Source organism: Xenopus laevis, chromosome 4S, assembly GCF_017654675.1.
Source record: "Xenopus laevis strain J_2021 chromosome 4S, Xenopus_laevis_v10.1, whole genome shotgun sequence".
NCBI lineage: Eukaryota > Metazoa > Chordata > Amphibia > Anura > Pipidae > Xenopus > Xenopus laevis.
Window position 1 is genome coordinate 17,430,561 of NC_054378.1, and position 20,571 is coordinate 17,451,131.

The 20,571-nt window shown below is 38.0% G+C and overlaps 1 protein-coding gene across 2 annotated transcripts in view; it reads left to right on the forward strand.

The window, feature by feature from the left end:
- The window catches only part of lrrc4c.S (leucine rich repeat containing 4C S homeolog), a 496,732-nt gene that overhangs the window by 269,913 nt on the left and 206,248 nt on the right, over nt 1–20,571 (forward strand). The window lies entirely within an intron of this gene.

Genomic DNA, 20,571 nt, shown 5'->3' on the forward strand with positions numbered 1-20,571 from the left:
CTATAATCTCCTCTAATGTACTTGTAAAGTGTAATCATGTCCCCCTGCAAGTGCCTTTTTTCCACAGAAAACAACCCCAACCTTGACAGTCTAAATCTCACAATTTAAGTCATCCATCCCTATAATGAGTTTAGTTGCATGTCTCTGCACTCTCTCTGGCTCATTTATATCCCTCTTAAGGACTGGAGTCCAAAACTGCACTGCATACTCCAGATGAGGCCTTACCAGGGACCTATAAAGAGACATAATTATGTTTTCATCCCTTGAGTTTTTGCCCTTTTTTTATGCAAAACAGAACTTTATTTGTTTTAGTAGCCACAGAATGACAATGCCCAACTTGTTATCTACAAAAACCCCTAGATCCTTCTAATTTAAGGAAACTCTGAACACTTTGCCATTTATTGTATTACTTGCATTTATATTATTTGTGCCAAAGTGCATAACCTTGCATTTATCAACATTGAACCTCATTTTTCAGTTTGCTGCTCAGTTTCCCAACTTAGACAAATCACTCTGCAAAATGGCAGCAAGTAAATTACATACACTGCCATCCCAGAATCCAGGTCCCTACTTACCTTCTCATAAAAAGAAATTAAGTTAGTCTGGCAAGATCTATTACGCATAAAACCATGCTGGCACAAACTCATATTATTATGATTTGCTATGAAGTCAAGCATCTTATCCTTTATTAACCCTTTGAAAAGTTTTTCTACTACTGACGTCAGACTAACTGGCCTATAGTTTTGAGGCTGAGAACGAGATCCATTTTTGAATAGCAGAACCACATTAGCAATTCCTCTCTGCACTATGCCAGACCTAAAAGAATCTTAAAAAATATCACAGAGCTAAGTTCGCTAAGTACCCTGGGATGAATACCATCTGGCCCCGGACCTTTGTTTATCTTAACATGATCTCTTTTGAATTTCTTCATGTGTGAACCATGCATCATTAGTTGTATTACTAGAATTGGGACTATAAAGAATGAAACCTTCATTAACTGGTTCCTCATTTGTGTAGACAGACTTAAATACACTTAAATCAACAGTTTTGTATGTCACAAATTTGGCAAGTAAAGAAATCCAGGATCAAAACAAAAAGGGATTGCATTCTCAATCAGAAACTAGGGTTTACATCTTTTGTGCCCCCTACAGGGGCATGACTACAGAGAAGCAGACTCTGCATTTGCAGGGAGCCTACAAGTAGGGCCTTAATTAATGAGTTATTTAAATTTATCTTGATAGAATGTTGGGGCCCTACATTAAATTTTTAGTGGGGCGGTAACATGTATTTATGCCATTGGGTCCCCCTATCGAGACCAACCTAGAGTGCTACATTACTATGCCCTACAATAAAATTTGCTTGAGAATAGAATATAATCTGTACACATTCTATAATACAAATTGGCCAGTTTGCAGGAAGACCTGTTGATCATCTTCTCAAAGCTGAAATCATAGGGTTCTCCTCTGTGTGTTCACAGTTCTCACAATTCTCTAGGTGAAGCTAAAGTCAGATTAATGGAGAGTGAAACTGTAGCATTAGAGTAAAGGAACTGCAGTAAAAAGTGAAACTGTGTTTGTGTTCGTCTAAAACAACTTACAGTTTGAGATTAGGAGAGAGGTTGCCCCAAGTCCAAATCAGCTGTTGGATGCCTTTTGCAATCCTTGAGTGTCCCCGGTGTGAGGACAGGTGCTTCTTGTCAGCCTGCCACATGGAAGCAAGTAGCTGTACCTGGGGAATAAGAGCTCTGGAGGGTAGGGGACATTTTATTTGAACTGAACCGTGTTGTCCCTCCGAAGTAGACCGAGAGACTGTGCTAGGTTCTATACAGATCCACTCTTCCCAATGCAGGCGTATTCTTGAATTATACCTGTTATATAAAGGTAAATTGTTTTACTGTAAACTGTGTGTTTTATTTTCCTATTGGAATTCTGCCTGCTGCGTGCTCCTCAGTGCTCACTAGGTGCAGGCACTGCACTGTAAATACCAGTTCCCAGTATCTTTCATACTATAAGAGAATTCAGGGCCCTGGATTGCAAATTATTAATCACTATTTAAGAGAGTGTACCAAAATAGGTTTATAATAGTTTTTACAATTTAAATGGAGTATAACTGCTACATTAAATAGGCTCTCCTTGAAAAATGAACAACTGCTAATTCTTAAAGGTTCAGGAGCAAAGAGTCAACTCAGGCTCCACCAGGTTTTCAAGAAAGTCTAGTGTACAATTAAAATTTGTTTTATTTTTACCCAAGTGCATAACCTTACATTTATCAACATTCAACCAAATTTGTTAATTTGCTTCCCAGGTCCCCAATTTAGTAAAATCTACTGTATGTTCAAAGCTGCAATGTCCTACATGAAATTGAAAGGCAAATGACCAAGGACACACCTCTTCGGTTCTGCTGAGAGATGTACAGACCTACATTTCAAAATGGTCTCTTCTATTTAAATCATATTGTGCACAGACCCAAAGTGTCATGTTTCTGTCCACATGTAATCGCTTCCACCTCCATGAGTTTGGCATTGCCCCACATGTCTATTTCTGCATTCATGGCATGCATGGAGCACTTTTCCTTATCCCTTTATCTTTATTCATTTTGAGTTTGTCAAATGAACCTCCATTGGCTTGTTTATCTCAGAGATCACATACCTGCAGAACAGATTATTGTAATGGAATTTATTAAATCAGTTTAATAGCTAGAACTATATAATTAAAAACAAGAGATTGACTCTCAATTTTGTACTGCACCGCCTGATTTGGTTCTGACTCAGCCTTTCCTGTGACCACAATTCTAATCTCAGTTCCTGTTGCATGTACAATTCCCTTGCTCTCTCCTTGGTCCTCTCACAGTAAGACCTGGTGGAGGGCTCCTCCCCAAGCAAAAGGTGGTTGTTGTAGGCAGAACAGTGAGCCGTGACCGGGACCTTGGGGTTTGTTCTGGGTTTGGGATATCTAGCGTCACTGCCAAAGAACATAACAATCCTGACTTCAAGATTTTGCTGCAGTTTACTGCAGTGCTTGTCAGTTGCAAATGAGATAAGTTTTAATTATCTACTATTTGTTTTACTAATTATCAGCATAGCCACATTTCCATAGAAAGTACTTACCCCTACATTTGATTAATGTCCCCATCCCAAACAGACTCCCTATAATCAAGGTAAGGTACCTATTTGGCCCTGAGGTATATCTGTGCATTTTTAGCCCATACAACTTTCTCACGGAACTTGGCAATCTTCATGTGCTGGAGATAATTAAGTTTTCTAGGTTTATAACCTATTGTACTCATTTCACAGATGAAAATGTAAGCCTTTATCTTTTGACAGCAAGTCTGGATTACCGCGCATTTTAAATACCATATGCGACATATTTGATGGAAATAAATGACTCATTGCAGATACATTTGGAACTCTTTTGTTGAATTTTTGTCAGGATGAACAATAGCAGACGGGAAGAAAAAGGTAGATATTTCTAATGATTGCATGAAATTATAGCTGATAAAGCTGGAAGGCATTAAAATGTTTTCCTGTTTATTATGTGGTTAGAGCTGTTTGGTCTGCAACTCTGTGCTTCTGATTTGAGACATGAGCAGATTCATTGAAGTCATGAAGAGCAGGTTGATGGGAAATCGTTCTGGATATGGACAGCAGAGCAGCACATGGTAGAAAAAGAAATGATGAGGTTGATAGAAATAAGCATTATTGTATTACTGTTATGTCATCTAACATCATTTCATTGCACCTTTATTAGCTTAGAATATGGCAATAAATCTTCATTGCATTAGAAAGGAATGCAGAAACACTCCTACTTGTCTACTGATGGTAACCATGGTAAAGTTTTAGGGCCTTATTTATCAAAATCCAAATTTAAATAAGAAAAGTCCGACCAAACTAAAATCCACGATTGGACATTATTTATTTTTAAAAAAAGCAAAGTAAAAACTCTATAAAATCTAGCGAAAATCTGAATTGTTTGTTTTTGTTTGGATTTTTGCCCAAAAAGCCTGAAATAGTCAGATTTTCAGGCTTACTCCAATGGAGACCACAGAAATAGGATATGAACCGCTCCCACTAAATTATATACTACCTCTGTAAGTCTGAGATGGAGTATTTTCGAATTCTGACTTTTTCCATCCTCGGGATATAATAAATCTTGAAAAATTAGAATTATTTTTCCACAAAAAAATTGGATTTTATTGTTTTTTGTTTTTTTTATAATTTTTCGAGTTTATTGGATTCAGACTTTAATAAATAACCCCCTAAATGATTGTTTCATTGCAGTGAATTTTCAGTTTGAAGTCACGACACCTTATATATGTAGCTAGGATTGTAACATGGCTTAACATTTTGCATTGCCTAAACTCAATTACTGATGATTGTTCAGAATAATTTTTTCTGGAATTTGCTACTATGTTACCTGCACGAGCTCTTGGCCTTTAATCCTGTTATAAATGTCTTTGGCTGCTTCCTGGTAGTGATGGGGGACATTTTTATCCAGGTTCTACCACAAAACGTATAGTAGAAAAAAAGTCATGTGGTTTGGAAAAAATTGAACAAAGAAATGCGTATTAACTTCAGAGCATTTGGTGAATTTTAGCAATTTTGTGAATTTTAAGCAAAATTAAACAAGGCCAGATTTGCCCATCCCTACTTTCTGAGGCTTCCTGCTGGTTTCCTTACCTACTAAAATAAATCCTGCAAATATCCAGAGGGTACTTTATAGCTGAAGAGCATGTAAATAATGACAAGCTTAAATGTATTAGTAGTTTGTTTTGAAGGACAAAAATGATTCTACAAATTAAAATGAAACAATGATAGTATGTTTCTATCCTTACTGGAACCAATTCCCCACCACCCATAGTGTAACTCATCCCTTGTTGTGTTCCATTGTGAAATGATGGATTCTGTGACTTGAAGTCCATCAGCCTTCTAGAAAATCTGTGCTCCATCTATTATGGAATGAAAAATTATGGAGACAGAAAGTAATAAAAACCATAGCTTGTTTATGATTAAAAGAATAGGCAAACAGACTGGCAAACAAAGCAGTATGTGCTCCACTCCCCCATCGTTGCACTGTAAGCATAGGACTCTTCTGTCTACCCCTGGTTTCAGCTGAGGGTAAACTGAGAGGCAGTGATACAATGGGCATAATCTCCTTGAGTCAGGCACTTTTATGGGCACAAGTACACCTTTGTCTACTTCCAGTTCTTTTGGATTTGTTAATAACATCATTTATACTAACCTTTTTCTTTAATATTTGTAAGCATTAAAAAATACTTTCATTATTTCTCTCCAAATTTAACATTTTGAGGACAAAAGTTAAATTTTTTACTGGAATGCCATTTGGGACCTCAGGCTCTGTAATTATATTTTGAGTATAATAATTCTACATCTTTATTAATCTACAAACTCATGAATATGAAATATGTCCAAAGCCCTAATTTAAACCTCTAGTTATGTTAAGATGTCCACAGGCTGTTATCATAAGGTGCTGTGTGTTGTATATTATGGCTCCATTAATTTTTTTCTTTAGTTTGCTCTTACTTTTTTTTCCTGTAATAATTTGACTCTGATGTATCTGTGAAGGGAGTTATCGTAGCTGTAAGGCAAACATTTTTTACCCATGAGCCAAATGTAAAAGGAGTTGAGGAGCAATATAAGTGTGCATAAAATTCGTGCAGGTGCCGGATAAAGGATATGATTGGCTTTTTGGCAGTCCTTTGTAGATTGGCAGCCTATAGGAGGCTCAGTTTGGGTATAAAATTTTTTTTATGCAATTAAAATTGTCTCCAAGCCAGGAATTGAAAAATAAGAACCTTTTTGAGGCCACTGGGAGCAACATCCAAGGGGTTGGTGAGCAACATGTTGCTCATGAGCCACTGGTTGGGGATCACTGTTCTGCTTTTTGGAATACAAAGTTTTTCTTCTTGCACACTGCATTATTCAGCATAGAAAAGGCTTTAACTTTTAAAAAATATTGTGGAAGAAGAATATGTAATTTTGTACTTCAGTGGCACTAAAGGCTATGGTATATGTAGCATTTTGATCACCACCACTCACACCCAAACTGTCACGTTCGGCACCCTATTTCCAGAACCCAAGCTAAGCTCCCTGGTCTCGGCTCTCACTTCTGCCTTTAACCGCCGTCTTTCACCTCGGGAGGAGCCCTCCGCTAATTGGATGCCGCCAGGTCTTAATTGAGAGAGGAGCTAAGCTAAACTGTTCTGGACTAGCAAAGGGGCACGATCGTCTCACCAGGATACTGGAAGGAAGAACACCACCAGGAACAGGCAGGCCGGGCCAGCACAAGCAGATAGAATGGTCAGACAGACCGGAATCAGGATAGAGAGCGTAGAATAGTCTATGGACAGGCAAAGGTCGGATTGGAGAGGTCAGAATAGTCACAGACAGGCAGAATCAGGATTGGAGAGATCAGAGTAGTAATTCAGGCAGGCAAGGGTCAAAACACAATAGATCAGTCAAGATTCACAAAGAATTAACACCCGGTAACTTCTAAATAGAACCTAACAACGGGCAATCCTAAACCCCTTTTCCCCTTTTAAACTGTTTGAGTTTGGCGCCATTCCGCACTGACGTCACACGCCAGCGTCACTGCACCTTTAAGAAACAGACGTGCGCGTGGTGCGCGCCTTAGAGGGAGCCGGCACCGGAGAGGATGGAGCAGCGCAGAGGACGCGGCGGTGGACCCCGCTGCCCACTAGACTTTACCTTACACAAACACACTGTACTGATAAAGTCTTGAGCTGTATTAGAAGGGGCATAGATTCACGGGAGGAGAGGGTCATTCTTCCACTTTATGCAGCACTAGTAAGGCCCCATCTACATTATGCCATACAGTTTTGGCCTCCAGTGCTCAAACATGACATTATTGAATTAGAGAGGGTACAGAGAAGGGCATGAGGAAAGACTGCCCTAGTTGGGGATGTTCAGGTTGAGGCGCTTAAGGGGTGATATGATAATTATGTATAAATATATATATATATATATATATATATATATATATATATATATATATATATATATATATATAAAAGGGGAAACGTATAATAATCTCTCTAATGCTTTATTTATCAGTAGTTCTTTCCAGCTAGACACAAGGTCACCCATTCCGATTAGAAGAAAAGAGGTTCTGCCTAAATATTCGGAAGGTATTTTGTACAGGGTTATGGAAGATAGCTCATAGTACAAGTTGATCCAAGGACTAGTCCCATTGCCATTTTGGAGTAAGGAAGGAATTTTTTCTCCCTCTGAGGCAAATCAGAGAGCCTTCAGATGGGGTTTTTTTTGCCTTCCTCTGGATCAACTAGCAGTTAGGTGGGTTAAAATAGAGTTCAAAGAAATTGATGGACGTGTGTGTTTTTTCAACCTAACTAACTATGTTACTATGTTACAATGATAAGTGCCATGGGTTTTCTTGCCACCTATTATTATATTTAGAGGGTGGTAGCAGGTGTCAAGGGACTTATGGGCTTTTCCATAGGGCAGCTATAGGGTCTAAGTTGAAGCGTTTTGAATAAATGTCCATTACATTTCTCCAGAATTTTTGGATTACTGTACAAGGTTTCTACACATGGGTAAAGGTTTTGTGAAGTAGAGAAATGTGTCCTTGTATATCCTTGAATGTTGATCTCAGTGGCTTCCAAGCAAGTGCTTATTTTTGAATTTCTGGCTTGGAAGGAAGTTTTAATTGCATAAAAACCAGGTGTACTGCCAAGAAGAGCCTCCTTTAGACTGCAAGTCTTCAGAGGGGCTACCATTTGTCCAATCAAAGCCATAATTTAGCATGCCCATGGACTTGTTTCATGCTTGTGTTGCTTCCCAATTTTTTTTTGCATTTGAATGTGGCTCATGGGTTAAAAAAGGTCAGGGACCTCTGTTCTAAAGGATGTGGTTCAGGTGGGCAATATTAACCAGCATTGGCAGCCATATTTCTGTTTTCTTCCATAAGGTGATTATTGGGTACTTTTGCTCCACAATATCAGACTTGAATCAAACATTGGGAGGGAGAAGATACTTGTGTTCTGTGACAGAGAATCTGGGTTTAAAGATTCTAGTTTAAGGAACGAAGAACACAAAGTCAGATTCACGCAGGTAGGGTGAGATTTCCATTGGAAGATTTCTTTCATTTTAATTTGACCTTTGAGTTTCTGGCTCGATGCTTTAACCATTGGGCCAGGTGAGCAGCCTGTAGACCTAGCCCAGCAGCAGCCTGATTTGTTTGCAGTCAGCCAATCAGGGCTGACTCTGCCCAATTTAAGGTCAGCCCTCCAAAAACTCCTTGCCTGAGCATTGGTTCCTATACTAGCAGTGTGGCATCGTCCCTAGCTAAAGGTTCCTGCTCTAGCCTCCTTTCCTTGTCTTGCCTTGCCTTGTCTGAACCCTTCCCCGTCTTGACCTGCTTTGCTCTGAACCTTGTCTTGTTTACCTTGCCTTGATCTTCCTTACCTTCCCCTTCTGGTTCTGCTCCAGTCTTGCTTTAAACCTTGCCTTTCCTGTTCCTACTCTGGTTCCAGTCCTGCTTTGACCTTGATCTTTCCTTGCTTTAACCTTGCCCTGACCGTGTCCTGCTTTCCTTGCTATTCTGGATCTTGTTCTGCTCCTCAGTCCAAACCTGACTTACCTTACCTCTCCTGTCTGAATCTTGTCTACCTATCCTGATCCTTATATTTTCCTTTCCTGCTATCCAGTCCTCCCGCTATCCAGTCTTTCCGCTATTCAGTCTTCCAGGTATCCAGTCCTCCTACTATTCAGTTCTCCTGCTCCTGATCTCAAGTCTGCTCCTAATCTACACTGCACCGTCCTGCTCTATCCTTTCAATCTGCTCCCGATCTACACACACAACGTCCTGTCCTATCCTTCCAGTCTGCTCCTGCCTCCTGATCTGACCTATGCCCACTCCATCCTTGTTCCTGTCTAGTCTGCTCCTGTCCTGATCTGACCTACGCCTGCCCCATCCTTGTTCCTGTCTAGTCTGCTCCTGTCTCCTGATCTGACCTGCGTCCACTCCATCCTTGTTCCTGTCCAGTCTGCTCCCCATGCTGTTTTGACACTGTAACCTTGTCACCCTGTTCCTGCCTTTCCTTGGCGTGTCCCCTTTGGCATATACAGCTCCTGCCTCAAGGATTCACCCTTCCCTAATCTACCTCCACAGCGTCCCCTACCTAACATTGACACATTGACACATTGGCTTTTGGCCTTGGTTTTATTTACTGAAACATTCTCTTATGCATGTATAATAACTGGGATTGTCTATTTTACAGCACCAGTCAAATGAATCAGACATCAGATTCTGTTGTTAGGTATAAATGGCATTTTTTTATGTTTGTCAGGTGATTACGTCCTGTGTTCTATAGATAAATACAAATCGATAAGTCTAAAACTAAATTACCCGAGTGTTGCCTCTGCTAAAGAACATTAAATGTAACACAGTGATCTGTTAGCTTCCAGACAGCCTCTCCTCTCTGCAGAGTCTGGAGGAAAATTATGTGTGTGATTTCTCCCTCCTTGTGCCTGACTTACCACATCATTGCCAATGTGATCACTTTTAAATTTAAAAATGTACCCATCATTACACTCAGAGAGAAAAGGGATATACTCCCATCAGGGTCATGATTCCCAGCTCCCACATGATAAAGATGTTGCTGGAAAGAGATCCACATTTTCTCTCGAGTCTCGTTATGTAAAGCTAAGGAAGTAATGTGGTTAAACGGACAGGTTGTATTACAAAAAATGCATATCGTAGTGGGGAATTTAGGTTGGACCAGCCCAGATATTCTAGAGGTCTAATCAGAGTTTGCTGTTTATAGCTCCATTAAGAGATCAACAGTGTATATATTATTGCAGCTATTCATCATGACACCATTATGAGTGCTGACTGTAACTGTAACTGAGCAAAACCAACATGTAAGTTTTTTTCAAAAAACCAACAAAAATCTCAAGAGCCTAATGCGTTCCATGCCTACTGGGGCACTTACTTAGGTAGCAAGTGCCCCAGTAGGCAGAAAAAGCATTAGGCTCTTGTCTCTCATGTTCCAACAAATGCTTTTGTATTCTTACCTATTTTTTTTTTTTTTAAACAAACTCCCATTTTGGTTTTGCTTTAGATATATGCAGCCATGGACTGGGGTGAACTGTGATTTATTCTCCTTTTTCATTATTCACCTTTGCTACTGAACTATAATATACTTTGGCAGTGCTTACACTCTAATTCACATTTTGCACCATCTCCCCATTTCTATAACAGACAGGTAGGTTAAGTAGAAACTTACCATAACCAAACCTCATTTACAAACTTCCGGGTTACTTGTCATGGGTATAGAATTTATGCTTCATACTTGTATATGTTGATTGGTGGTACAGGTATGGGATTCATTATCTGGAAACCTAATGTCCAGAAAGCTGCAAATTACAGGAAGGCCATCTCTTATACACTCAATTTTCATTAAATATTTGAGATTTAAAAATGAATTCCTGTAATAAGAAAACAGTACCTTGTATTTGATCCCAAATAAGACATATTTAATCCTTACTGGGGGCAAAACAATCCTATTGGGTTTAAATAACACTTAAATGTTTTTTTAGTAGACTTAAGGTATGGATATCCAAATGATAGAAAGACCCTTTATCCAGAAAACCAAGGGTCCCAGGCATTCTAGATAGTGATGAGTAAATTTTTTTGAGCCACGTAGGGATGACTGGGTATTGGAGTCAGTTTGAGCTCTCAATCTCATTAAGGCACCCCCGCTCCAGGTTTAAGACGGTTATCGAATTAAATCAAAGGAACTGAGAGAAAGCACTCAGAGCAGAATTTACTGCTAAGTGATTTATTTTCAAAAGAAGTTTCGGGCTACTCGCCCTTTATCAAGTGTAAGACATACATTGTAGTTACAAACTTTTAAAGGTATAAACAGGAAGTGAGGTCACACAGGATAGGTGTTGATTATCTTAATGGGGTACAGATAATTACCATATCACCAAGATCTCGTATAAAAGGTTAAGTGCAATGTATTTAGTCCATGGTGTCAAAACATTTAGAAAGTACAAAAACGTTCATTTGAAAATAATTTTTCAAAATAGTTTCAAAAGTCCCAAGAGTTCACAATTGGAACTGCCCATTTAGTGTGATAGGGTGATATGGTAATTATCTGTACCCCATTAAGATAATCAACAACTACCCTGTGTGACCTCACTTCCTGTTTATACCTTTAAAAGGTTGTAACTACAATGTATGTCTTACACTTGATAAAGGGCGAGTAGCCCGAAACTTCTTTTGAAAATAAATCACTTAGCAGTAAGTACATTTCTTTGCCAGGCATGGATTTGCTACAAAATTCCGCAATTCACCAACTGCAAAACTGCAGTAAAAATTCACCATGACAAAAACGTTGCAGAGACAAAATTTTCACAGAGACAAAAAAGTTGCCACAAGAAAGATGCCCATTAACATTTGGGGGCAGATTTATCGAGGTCGAGGTGAATTTGTTGTGTACTTCAACTAGGGAATAGTCCAAATTCGATTAGAATTTGAAGAATATTAAAAAAATTAGAATATCAAAATTTAGCATGTTCAAATTCGACTTCGACCATTCGCCATCTAAACCTGCCAAAATGCTGTTTTAGCCTAAACTGACCTATTCAACCAAAAAAAACCTTTGACTTAATTTCAGTTGGTCTTTTTGAATTCAAATTTCGAAGTTTTTTCAATTTGAAACTCGACTTCAACACCCTGAATTCTTTTGGTGTATTTTGGATGTTTTTGCAGTTTCGCAAAATTTTCAGGGAAGTGAAACGAGACAGATTCACTCATTACTTATTCTGGATAACAGGTCCCATACCTGTACTAGTTAATGATGTGTGGCATTGGTCACCATACATACTCTATAAAATGCCACCCTAATTTTATGAACATGTTAGACAGATTGCACCACCAGTAAAATGGATAACTAAGCATAGGTCTGAAATATAACTTCTAAGAACTAGAAGACTCCCTTGACCCCATGGGTGCCATCTTCACAACACGAATCCTATTAATTCATGTCCTCAACACTAGAGAATAGTGATGGGTGAATTTATTTGCCAGGTGCGAATTTGCGGCGAATTTACGCGATTCGCAGCCAGCGAACAAATTTGCAAATCGCCTGCGAAAATTCACCTGAGAGAACAATCCTACTAGAGAACAGTCTTAACCCTCCTTGCTCAATTAACAAAAAAAAACAAAGTTGGACAATCGAAAGTCAGTCTCTTCCTATCCTATACTTTAGCTTGTAATATTTGGAACTACCCTATTGCTCTATTGTTCTATTAAAATTGAAATATCACATTTAAAAAAAAAAAAAGAGAAACCCAATTTCTGATGGGATCAAAGTTTATTTAATCTACTGCACTTTAAGCCCAAGGATATTGTGATACTGTACATACCTTTTGAGATGAGTTCATTCAGTTGGTCGTATGTAAAAAGATGCATAAATACCATCTGAATAAGGTTTGCACTTAATTATTTGCTTTATATATGTATGTTTATATATGTATCGGGCCAAGATGGAAAAAAAATATTTACCTTCACTATATTGAAATTAAGCCAACGAAGGGGCTAAATTTTGGTCTCTTCCCATTTTAGTCCACCCGCTCAGTCCTCTTAGTGGACTTGGTGCACTTCTTAGATTGTCAACAAAGCTATTATTCCGCTCAGTGGTCAATACATGTTCATTTTCTGCTGACTGCCTGGTGAATAAATGCACACTACTCTTCATGAGTCGTTTTTCTCAAACAGTAATGTCTGAGCTTTAGATTTTTTTGCAACACAGAAGCATTGTAATTTTAAGTTCTTTACTCAGCAAAAAACAAACAGCTCTTTCCATCTATATGAGCAAAGAATTATAGACTAGACAGTAGCTAAAAGAGTTTCAGAAGAGTTTCCACGTGACGGCTACATTTGTTATTGCTTTAAATCTTGGAAGTATGTGTAATCCGAAAAATCCATTCAAATTGCAGTTCGAAATTTTTTTTTCATTATGACTAAAATAGATCAATGTTTAACGTTATTGTTTGGCATTCTATCCCTGATAGAATGATATTTGGTGGTGGATTACGGTTTCCATGTTAAGATTATGATTCAATGCCTCAAATGAGTCGTCCAGATGTTGGTGTACGTAGTTTTGGGAAGATGTGTTTTCTGCTCATTTCAATAAACATGAATTCCTCTTGTTATCTAAGGTCTCTCCGATACAGGTTTTGGAGGTACATTTAGAAGGATTAGGGGCCCATTTACTTAGCTCGAATGAAGGAATAGAATAAAAAAAACTTAGAATTTCGAATGTTTTTTTGGCTACTTTGACCTTCGACTACGACTTTGACTTTGATTCGAACTAAAAATCGTTTGTTTATTCGACCATTCGATAGTCTAAGTACTTTCTCTTTAAAAAAACTTCGACCCTCTACTTCGCCACCTAAAACCTACCGAAGTGCAATGTTAGCCTATGGGGAAAGTCCCCATAGGCTTTCTAATGTTTTTTTGGTCTAAGAAAAATCGCTCGATCGATGGATTAAACTATTTTTCGTTCGATCATTTGATCGAACTATTTGCGGTAAATCCTTCGACTTCCATATTCGAAGTCGAAGGATTTACATTCGCCAGTCGAATATCGAGGGTTAATTAACCCTCGATATTCGACCCTTTGTAAATCTGTCCCTAGAAGTCAAGGATGGTAGAGGTCAAACACGTCTAGAAAATAGTCAAAGTTTAACCATAACTGTTAAAAAGACAAAATTCAAGAATCATAATATTAGGAACAGGATTTAGGTTCAACCAGGTTCATGAAACTGCGAAAAAAAATTGCGAAACTGTGAAAAATTGGTGTAATGCATTGAAGTCAATAGGTGTAGACAGGAAATATGCTGTTATATCTAATATTTTTCAACCCCACCCATAAATGACATTCATCCCCACCACACCAAATAATGTTCTTAAGCTACCTCTAATCTGTCATTGAGAGCACGAAAGAAACTGATACATTTAACTAATGAGGTTAATTTACAAACTCATTTCAGAAAAGTCTTGGACCAAATTCAATCACTAATCAAAGACTCATTTGCCAGTGACAAGGCAAGGTGCTAGTCCAACTTCTTGCTCCCTGAGATCCAACTTGTTGAGCTTCTAGATTGAAACAATAACAGTTGTGGTTCACTCTATATTATCCTGATGTCCAGCAACACAACATACTGAGGTTAATGTTGATGGGCAGCATGAAAAAAATGATTTGTAGCACATTTGCATGCAATATTTTAGCATGCATTTGCAAATCAACCCTATTTTAAGATGGGGAGAGGGGTTTGTTTACACAGAGCTCATCTCAATTTAACCAAAACTTTTGCGGGGAATGTGAGTGAGGTAGAAAGGGGAAAACATACCAAAAATGTAATTTAAGAATTTGAGAAAATGTTTTATTTAACAGAATATTAAGTCTTATTAATATAGCTTATGTTAAACAATAGTATAAGTAAGTATACCCTGCATTTAAATTTACTTTATAGCAAAAGGTATACCTAAATATTATATTAAGACTTCCTGAACCAAACTCCGATTTCATAGTCTCTGTCACGCTATAGTTCACTACATAGAACACATTTCTGAAATGGGAACTTTTGTTGCTGTTCATTGTACAATGCTTAATTCATAGCAGTTTTGTCATTGTTACATTCCCAGTTTGCTGATGTTTTGACAGCTGGTTAGGGAGTAAAGTGGAAAGTTAACACCTTTTGAACATTAAGAACACTACATTGTCATTAAAAATGGCCCCTGGGTGATCAATGGAATATTGAACTTTGTGGGGCAAATTCACTAAGATTCGTAGTTGCGCCAGTGTCCGCTTCGCTGCACTTCGACAGGCGTATTTTCGCCAGTGCTACGCAAATTCACTAAAATCCGAAGTCGCGCTCAGGGGAAGCGTAAGGTTGCAAAGTTACGCCAGCGTCCTTTAGTGAATCGGCGAATTAACGAAAATGCGAAGTTACGCCAGCGTCCTTTAGTGAATTGGCGAATTAACGCTAGCGTTAGGCGCTTCGTCCTTTAGTGAATTTGCCCCTGTGATGAGTGAGATCATGTTTTCTGCCAGAGCTGCTTCTTTGCATAAGCCACTTATCTGAAATGTGCACTTTTGGTAATATTCATAAGGTACATAATACTAATGTACATCTCGGGCCCCTGTGACTTACTAAGGGGCAGATTTATCAAGGGTCGAATTTCGAAGTAGAAAAAGCTTCGAAATTCGACCATCATATTGGATTGGAATTGGTAGCAGTAATTCCAGAGCTCAGCTGTTGACTTGTTGAGTCGGAACATTTGGGGGCACATTTACTAAGGGTCGAATATTGAGGGTTAATTAACCCTCGATATTCGACCATCAAAGTAAAATCTTTCGTCTTCGAATATCGAAGTCAAAGGATTTACCGCAAATACTTTGTTTGAACGATTGAAGGAAAAATCGTTTGATCGAACGATTAAATCCTTCGAATCGAACGATTCGAAGGATTTGAATCCATCGATCAAAGGATTTTCCTTCGATCAAAAAAAGCTTAGAAAGTTTATGGGGAAGGTCCCCATAGTCTAACATTGTAGCTTGGTAGGTTTAAAGTGCCAAAGGTAGTCAAAGTTTTTTTTACAGAGACTTTACTACTTTTTTTTACAGTACTTTAACTATCGAATGGTCGAATAGTCGAGCGATTTTTAGTTCGAATCGTTCGATTCAAAGTCGTAGGTTGAAGTAGCCTATTCGATGGTCGAAGTACCCAAAAAAAAACCTTTGAAATTCGAAGTTTTTTTACTTCGAATCCTTCACTCGAGCTTAGTAAATGTGCCCCTTGCTGTCAAAAAAATGATATCTTAAAAAAATCTTTTCAGTTCCCTCATTAACTGGAAAGAAGAAAAAGATGCTCTGAGTATGATAAGAAGCATCAATATTATTAACAATTCCCATTGCATATTTTCAAGGATTCTTAGCAAACATATTCTGCCTAAAAAATCAGTTGCTTATGTGCTGTGTTTATTAATGGGATTGTTCCAGCCTTAATGAAAGTTGTTCACTTAACAACTGTGCTAATAGGCTATTTTACTTTAGGAGGAACTTGAATGAGTCAGAGGTTACACAAGAAATGTGTCTCTTAAGTCAAACTGAATAGTTTAATATGCACGGACATGTGTTCTCCTTGTTCACGATATACAGCTGGCGTTGGTTATATTACTCACATGGTTTGTCTCTGCAGATGAATATATTTGGTTTAAAGGATGAAAGCATCATATAACTTCTGCTGGAAAGTTTACATTTGCCGTGCATTTGTGTATCTATGAGTGTTTTCTCCATAAAGGAAGCTCCCTTTTCCCTGACATCTAGGGGCCGATTCACAAAGGGTCGAATATCGAGGGTTAATTAACCCTCGATATTCGACTGGGAATTAAAATCCTTCGACTTCGAATATCGAAGTCGAAGGATTTTAGCACAAATAGTGCGATCGAACGATTGAAGGATTATTCCTTCGATCGAACGATAAAATCCTTCAAATCGAGCGATTCGAAGGATTTTAATCCAACGATCGAAGGAATATTCTTCGATCAAAAAAACTTAGGAAAGCCTATGGGGACCTTCCCCATAGGCTAACATTGAGTTCGGTAGCTTTTAGATGGCGAACTAGGGGGTCGAAGTTTTTTCTTAAAGAGACAGTACTTCGACTATCGAATGGTTGAATAGTCGAACGATTTTTTACTTCGAATAGTTCGATTCGAAGTCGTAGTCGAAGGTCGTAGTAGCCCATTCGATGGTCGAAGTAGCCCAAAAAACACTTCGAAATTCGAAGTTTTTTTACTTCGAATCCTTCACTCGAAGTTAGTGAATCGGCCCCCTAATATATAGGAAAAAGATTTTTCAGTATTCAATCAATATATGGCATAAACATCCCCTGTTTAACCAGCTTTGTAAAATTTGCTGCGTACAGTCCGGGGCATTTATCTTCCAACAGAGGAGCCAATGACTTTTACCCAGAAATGTGGTCACCATATGTCCAAAAGGAATTGATTTTAATGAAGCCCTTTGAGTACACCATTCAATTCATTGGCAAAAAAGTATGGCTGTGTGCCTTAGAAATTGTTCTGGGGTAGCTCGACAACATGTGCCTAGATCAGGTTGCCTCGTATTTAAAGAGCTGTTGCACCTTATGGTGCAGAACAATGAAATTGAAAGCACTTCAGTTTAGACTACCTTTTTTGGTTCCTTCTTTATTTTAAACCTGAGACACTGGCAGGGAAAGGGAGAGGCTCATTTATACACACAGCACTTTACCTCTCTTAAGAAACATGCTTTTCATACCAGCAGTTGGTTGGAAGAGAAAGTGATGGTAAATAAAAGTATTCTATACAGTCACCCTCTTGCTATTGGCAACTCCACCATTCTAGTGTTATATTAATCCTTTATTTTAATGGAACTGTGGACACTTAAAATAAATGTCAGGGGCTTAGTTATGTCTAAGTCTACAGTATTAATATTTCTTTTCTCCATCATGATTTTATTTACTTTGAGAAATATGAAGCTTTCCACTTATGAGACACAGTGACACACTTCCTCCTGTGCTTGCCAACGTTCCCCAGGGCTCCATGTCTACAAGTGTGAGGTAGCTTGAGAGGATTCAGACTGGAGAGAACTCCCTGTGAGGAAAGGCACAAGCTCTGTCCTCTACAGATATATCACTGTTGATTCCAGTAGGAATTAACACCTTACCTACAAGGTAGCCCAGTGTGATGCACAAAGTCTGATCATTTGGATATTATTTTGTAACTTGAAAGATGCTAAAACCTTAACTCATCATTATATAAGTAGCTGCTTATATGAGTTTAATATAGACAATGGAGAAGGCATATAATTTAAATAAGTAAATATTGCATTTAAATGCATAAAGACTAGAACAACAGGACTGAAGAAGAACCATAGAAAAAGCCTCCTCTTTACATCCTTTGACCTAGCTAATCACAGGAGTACCAGTCTTGGAGGCACAGTGCTTGGCCAAACATTTTTAGATGGCTGAAATGACCTAATTGCCTGACTCAATCTAAAAAAGATAATGGGAGAAAGAAACATGTCCTCATTGGCAGGAAGGAATTTGAAAAAAGCATCTTCATAAATGTAAAGTTATCTTACACCCTCACCATATTTCCATCAGACAAGATTAGGAAAATGTGAAGGTTTTCAAAAACATTAACACTTGTGCTTATGAGAATGAATTGTATTGTGCTGGTTCTTAGAAGCCAGTCTGGCACACTTAGTACTAAATGTACCTGAAAACACTATAATTAATAGGCAATATCTAAAACACAGAGAGCAACTACCATCATTTTGACAGCATTAGTGAAGAGCTGATAGTACAGTACAGCGAATGTCCTCCTGGAGAGAGAATTTGCCTAAGGCACAGACAAAGGTACATTTTTAACATCTCATTCCATTAACTTTACCAGAGGAGAGAGAGAAAGACTGGACAGAATAATTCAGATTGAAAATAATTGACATATGTCTCTTATTGATTCAGATTCAAGGCGTTTTGATGAGTGTTGGTCAATAATCTGTTAGAAGATTATCCTTGGTATTGCCATACTCCAGAATTCTAATTTATGAAGGGAATGATAGTTTTTTTTAACAGAGAATAAAGATGTTGCCCAGGGATCAAAAATTCTCACTTAGGCAGTAGCTCTATAAATTAAACAATACTCTACCATGTTCCCTTGAGTACATATACTCTACAAGACAAGAACACCAGAGAAATACGGAGTCATAGCTCCTCTGCAGGGCTGGATTCAGGCTCTCCCTTCCCCTACCTTTGTGCACACATTTTCAGAATCGGGTTCAGAGTACTGGGTATTGGTGCGCAGTAAATTTGAAAAATGATTGTATCTCCTGCAAATCCCCTGCTTCAGGACCAAATGGGGGTGTTGTTGGGTGGCATGCCACCTCCCTAAATTTCCACAAATCCGGGCCTGCACCTCTGTTGGTATACCACCACGCTCTTGTACATTAGAAGCCTAGTATTAAGCTATTAATCCAAAATACCTGGTAAAATTGTTTTATACTTGATTTTTTTTGGATAGACATAGTCTGTTCAGCTGTTATTTATCTAGCTACAACTTCTCTGAGTTTCCAGTTTCTATATCTATATCTATATCTATATATATATATATCTATATATATCTATATCTATATATATCTATATCTATATATATATATATATATATATATATATATATATATATATATATATATATATATATATATATATATATATATATATATAAAACCCCCAGTTCATTCACTGCCAGTTTTAGGTCAAGGCCACTTGAACCTGGGTGCTCTGTTTTCTAACTTCTGATTTCTGCCCTGTCCTGGTATTGTCGCTAGTATTGACCTCCAGGTTTTGACATCTGCCTGTTTTTGATGTTAATTAATTAGGGTATTTAGGGTAGTTTTGGAACCACCTGTCTGACTACAAAATACACTTTGAGGTTTTCCACAGAAGAAGTCTTTGGATTTTCATGAAGTAAGATGGTGACACCTGAATAGCTGAGGGGCCAGGCCCAAGCCCAAAGGTGCCTGAAATACGCAGAAGAGCAGCCTAGGCTGTAGTCCATTCACCCCTCTTGGTGTGGGATTGCATGACACATTCAGAATGCAAATATACCACAATAATACAATTTCTTTCCATTAAATCACTTGGAATCATTACTGGAAGGTTTCCTATTGTTACATCATTTTTAGAGAAACATCTATTCAGTCATGACGTCACTTTCAGATAAAATATCTACTTAAATTTTTCAATAAACATTAATGTTTGGAGTAATCTTCAGGAAAGTAATGTTGGCAACTGCCCATTGCATACATAAAGTGAAGCTATATTCCCCAGACACATTAACCTTAACATCCGTATCATTTGTATCAGTACAAATACAGAGAGAATAATTGTTCTGTTATACAGTAAGCTATATAAGTAAATAGAGGAAAGTAAAAAATGACATGCCAAGGCTGTGGCTAATGTCTCTATTGAGACACTGCATATATTAAATGAAAAACTTTGGGAACTGATGACTTTTTACATTTCACTGAGGTCAATCCCAACTTTTACAGGAGAAGATCCTGGGAATTGTTATTGACAGCAGCCGAAAAGGTCAGAAAATGGACATGTCTGTTCTGTCTTATATGAGAGTCAATATAAATTGTACAATGAGACTAATCAATGTTACCTGCTTGAAATAATGGACCATATTCAAAATGAAGTTAGTGCATGGTTTATCACATGAAAACTCATGGACGAGATTCAAGGAGAAAAAAACTTTCTCCAAAATCAGTTCCATTTTTTCCCCCATAGAAATTCAATAACTTTTTCATGTGATAAACCAATTTTTCTGAATTCAATTGCATCGCAAATTGAATCTTGTCTTGACTTTTCATGTTATAAACCTTTTCCTCAATGAATTTAATCTGGGCCGGTATTTGGAAAGTAGCATAGTGGAGGTAACGACAGTATGCATT